Source organism: Oncorhynchus mykiss, chromosome 13 (genome assembly GCF_013265735.2).
Source record: "Oncorhynchus mykiss isolate Arlee chromosome 13, USDA_OmykA_1.1, whole genome shotgun sequence".
Classification (NCBI taxonomy): Eukaryota; Metazoa; Chordata; class Actinopteri; order Salmoniformes; family Salmonidae; genus Oncorhynchus; species Oncorhynchus mykiss.
In genome coordinates this window covers 27,740,287-27,746,315 of record NC_048577.1, presented here as the reverse complement: position 1 = coordinate 27,746,315, position 6,029 = coordinate 27,740,287, and positions in this window count along the sequence as shown.

Sequence of the window (6,029 nt, the reverse complement as noted above, 5' to 3'; positions counted from 1 at the left end):
CTACACGCTACAGCTAATACTAATAGCCTACACCCTATAGCTAATACTAATACCTAATAGCCTACGCCCTATAGCTAATACTAATTCCTAATACCCTACACCCTATAGCTAATACTAATACTAATACCCTACACCTTATAGCTAATACTAATACCCTACAGAATGTAGCTAATACTAATACCCTACACCATATAGCTAATACTAATACTAATATCCTACACCTTATAGCTAATACTAATACCCTACACCCTATAGCTAATACTAATACCTAATACCCTACACCATATAGCTAATACTAATACTAATACCCTACACCCTATAGCTAATACTAATGCCCTACACCCGATAAGTAATACTAATACCCTACACCTTATAGCTAATACTAATACCCTACACACTATAGCTAAAACTAATACTAATACCCCTCACCCTATAGCTAATACTAATACCCTACAACCTATAATGAATACTAATACCCTACACCTTATAGCTAATACCCTACACCTTATTGCTAATACTAATACCCTTCACCTTATAGCTAATACAAAACCCTACACCTTATAGCTAAAACTAATACTAATACCCCTCACCCTATAGCTAATACTAATACCCTACAACCTATAATTAATACTAATACCCTACACCTTATAGCTAATACCCTACACCTTATTGCTAATACTAATACCCTCCACCCTAAAGCTAAAACAAATACTAATACCATACACCTTATAGCTAATACAAAAACCCTACACCTTATAGCTAATACCCTACACCTTATTGCTGATACTAATACCCTACACCTTATAGCTAATACTAATACTAATACCCTACACCCTACACCCTACAGCTATTACTAATACCCTACACCCAATAGCTAATACTAATACCTAATAGCCTACACCCATAGCTAATACAAATACCAATACCCTACTCGCAATAGCTAATACTAATACTAATACCCTACACCCTTCAGCATCTAATGCACTGTATACTCCTGGTAGAGTTTTCTACCGCTGGCAGTTTTGTACAGTCATGTGATACGTGGTATAGAAAACTCCAACCTTACCCTACACCTTATAGCTAATACTAATACTAATACCCTACACCATACACCCTACAGCTATTACTAATACCCTACACCCTATAGCTAATACTAATGCCCTACACCCGATAAGTAATACTAATACCCTACACCTTATAGCTAATACTAATACCCTACACCTTATAGCTAATACTAATACCCTACACCCTATAGCTAAAACTAATACTAATACCCCTCACCCTATAGCTAATACTAATACCCTACAACCTATAATTAATACTAATACCCTACACCTTATAGCTAATACCCTACACCTTATTGCTAATACTAATACCCTACACCTTATAGCTAATACTATTACTAATACCCTACACCCTACACCCTACAGCTATTACTACTACCCTACACCCTATAGCTAATACTAATGCCCTACACCCTAAAGCTAATACTAATACCTAATACCCTACACCTTATAGCTAATACAAAAACCCTACACCTTATAGCTATTACTAATACCCTACACCCTATAGCTAAAACAAATACTAATACCATACACCTTATAGCTAATACAAAAACCCTACACCTTATAGCTAATACTAATACCCTCCACCCTAAAGCTAATACTAATACCCTACACCCTATAGCTAATACTAATACCTAATAGCCTACACCCTATAGCTAATACTAATACCCTACACCCTATAGCTAATACTAATACCTAATAGCCTACACCCTATAGCTAAAACTAACACCTAAAAGCCTACAACCTATAGCTAAAACTAATACCCTACAACCTACACCCTATAGGTAATACAAAATCTAATACCCTACACCCTATAGCTAATACTAATACCTAATACCCTACACCCTATAGCTAATACTAATAGCCTACACCCTATAGCTAATACTAATACCCTACACCCTAAAGCTAATACTAATAGCCTACACCCTATAGCTAACACTAATAAAGTACATCCTAAAGGTAATACTAACATCCTACACCCTATAGCTAATACTAATACCTAATAGCCTACACCCTATAGCTAAAACTAATACTCTACACCCTATAGTTAATACTAATACCTAATAGCCTACGCCCGATAGCTAATACTAATACCTAATAGCCTACACCCTATAGCTAACACTAATACACTACACGCTACAGCTAATACTAATAGCCTACACCCTATAGCTAATACTAATACCTAATAGCCTACGCCCTATAGCTAATACTAATTCCTAATACCCTACACCCTATAGCTAATACTAATACTAATACTAATACCCTACACCTTATAGCTAATACTAATACCCTAAAGAATATAGCTAATACTAATACCCTACACCATATAGCTAATACTAATACTAATACCCTACACCATATAGCTAATAGTAATACCTAATAGCCTACACCCTATAGCTAACACTAATAAAGTACATCCTAAAGCCAATACTAACATCCTACACCCTATAGCTAATACTAATACCTAATAGCCTACACCCTATAGCTAAAACTAATACCTAATAGCCTACACCCTATAGCTAACACTAATACACTACACGCTACAGCTAATACTAATAGCCTACACCCTATAGCTAATACTAATACCTAATAGCCTACGCCCTATAGCTAATACTAATTCCTAATACCCTACACCCTATAGCTAATACTAATACTAATACCCTACACCTTATAGCTAATACTAATACCCTACAGAATGTAGCTAATACTAATACCCTACACCATATAGCTAATACTAATACTAATATCCTACACCTTATAGCTAATACTAATACCCTACACCCTATAGCTAATACTAATACCTAATACCCTACACCATATAGCTAATACTAATACTAATACCCTACACCCTATAGCTAATACTAATGCCCTACACCCGATAAGTAATACTAATACCCTACACCTTATAGCTAATACTAATACCCTACACACTATAGCTAAAACTAATACTAATACCCCTCACCCTATAGCTAATACTAATACCCTACAACCTATAATGAATACTAATACCCTACACCTTATAGCTAATACCCTACACCTTATTGCTAATACTAATACCCTTCACCTTATAGCTAATACAAAACCCTACACCTTATAGCTAAAACTAATACTAATACCCCTCACCCTATAGCTAATACTAATACCCTACAACCTATAATTAATACTAATACCCTACACCTTATAGCTAATACCCTACACCTTATTGCTAATACTAATACCCTCCACCCTAAAGCTAAAACAAATACTAATACCATACACCTTATAGCTAATACAAAAACCCTACACCTTATAGCTAATACCCTACACCTTATTGCTGATACTAATACCCTACACCTTATAGCTAATACTAATACTAATACCCTACACCCTACACCCTACAGCTATTACTAATACCCTACACCCAATAGCTAATACTAATACCTAATAGCCTACACCCATAGCTAATACAAATACCAATACCCTACTCGCAATAGCTAATACTAATACTAATACCCTACACCCTTCAGCATCTAATGCACTGTATACTCCTGGTAGAGTTTTCTACCGCTGGCAGTTTTGTACAGTCATGTGATACGTGGTATAGAAAACTCCAACCTTACCCTACACCTTATAGCTAATACTAATACTAATACCCTACACCATACACCCTACAGCTATTACTAATACCCTACACCCTATAGCTAATACTAATGCCCTACACCCGATAAGTAATACTAATACCCTACACCTTATAGCTAATACTAATACCCTACACCTTATAGCTAATACTAATACCCTACACCCTATAGCTAAAACTAATACTAATACCCCTCACCCTATAGCTAATACTAATACCCTACAACCTATAATTAATACTAATACCCTACACCTTATAGCTAATACCCTACACCTTATTGCTAATACTAATCCTACACCTTATAGCTAATACTATTACTAATACCCTACACCCTACACCCTACAGCTATTACTACTACCCTACACCCTATAGCTAATACTAATGCCCTACACCCTAAAGCTAATACTAATACCTAATACCCTACACCTTATAGCTAATACAAAAACCCTACACCTTATAGCTATTACTAATACCCTACACCCTATAGCTAAAACAAATACTAATACCATACACCTTATAGCTAATACAAAAACCCTACACCTTATAGCTAATACTAATACCCTCCACCCTAAAGCTAATACTAATACCCTACACCCTATAGCTAATACTAATACCTAATAGCCTACACCCTATAGCTAATACTAATACCCTACACCCTATAGCTAATACTAATACCTAATAGCCTACACCCTATAGCTAAAACTAACACCTAAAAGCCTACAACCTATAGCTAAAACTAATACCCTACAACCTACACCCTATAGGTAATACAAAATCTAATACCCTACACCCTATAGCTAATACTAATACCTAATACCCTACACCCTATAGCTAATACTAATAGCCTACACCCTATAGCTAATACTAATACCCTACACCCTAAAGCTAATACTAATAGCCTACACCCTATAGCTAACACTAATAAAGTACATCCTAAAGGTAATACTAACATCCTACACCCTATAGCTAATACTAATACCTAATAGCCTACACCCTATAGCTAAAACTAATACTCTACACCCTATAGTTAATACTAATACCTAATAGCCTACGCCCGATAGCTAATACTAATACCTAATAGCCTACACCCTATAGCTAACACTAATACACTACACGCTACAGCTAATACTAATAGCCTACACCCTATAGCTAATACTAATACCTAATAGCCTACGCCCTATAGCTAATACTAATTCCTAATACCCTACACCCTATAGCTAATACTAATACTAATACTAATACCCTACACCTTATAGCTAATACTAATACCCTAAAGAATATAGCTAATACTAATACCCTACACCATATAGCTAATACTAATACTAATACCCTACACCATATAGCTAATAGTAATACCTAATAGCCTACACCCTATAGCTAACACTAATAAAGTACATCCTAAAGCCAATACTAACATCCTACACCCTATAGCTAATACTAATACCTAATAGCCTACACCCTATAGCTAAAACTAATACCTAATAGCCTACACCCTATAGCTAACACTAATACACTACACGCTACAGCTAATACTAATAGCCTACACCCTATAGCTAATACTAATACCTAATAGCCTACGCCCTATAGCTAATACTAATTCCTAATACCCTACACCCTATAGCTAATACTAATACTAATACCCTACACCTTATAGCTAATACTAATACCCTACAGAATGTAGCTAATACTAATACCCTACACCATATAGCTAATACTAATACTAATATCCTACACCTTATAGCTAATACTAATACCCTACACCCTATAGCTAATACTAATACCTAATACCCTACACCATATAGCTAATACTAATACTAATACCCTACACCCTATAGCTAATACTAATACCTAATAGCCTACACCCTATAGCTAATGCTAATACCCTACACCATATAGCTATTACTAATACCTAATAGCCTACACCTTATAGCTAATACTAATACCTAATACCCTACACCCTATAGCTAATACTAATACCTAATAGTCTACACCCTATAGCTAATACAAAATCTAATAACCTACACCCAATAGCTAATACTAATACCCTACACCCTAAAGCTAAAACTAATACCCTACACCCTATAGCAAATACTAATACCTATTACCCTACACCCTATAGCTAACACTAATACCCTACACCCTACAGCTAATACTAATACCCTACACACTATTGCTAACACTAATAGTAATAGCCTAACCCTACAGCTAATACTAATACCCTAAACCTTATAGCTAATACTAATACCCTACACACTATTGCTAACACTAATAGTAATAGCCTACACCCTATAGCTAATACTAATACCCTAAACCTTATTGCTAATACTAAAACCCTACACCTAATAACT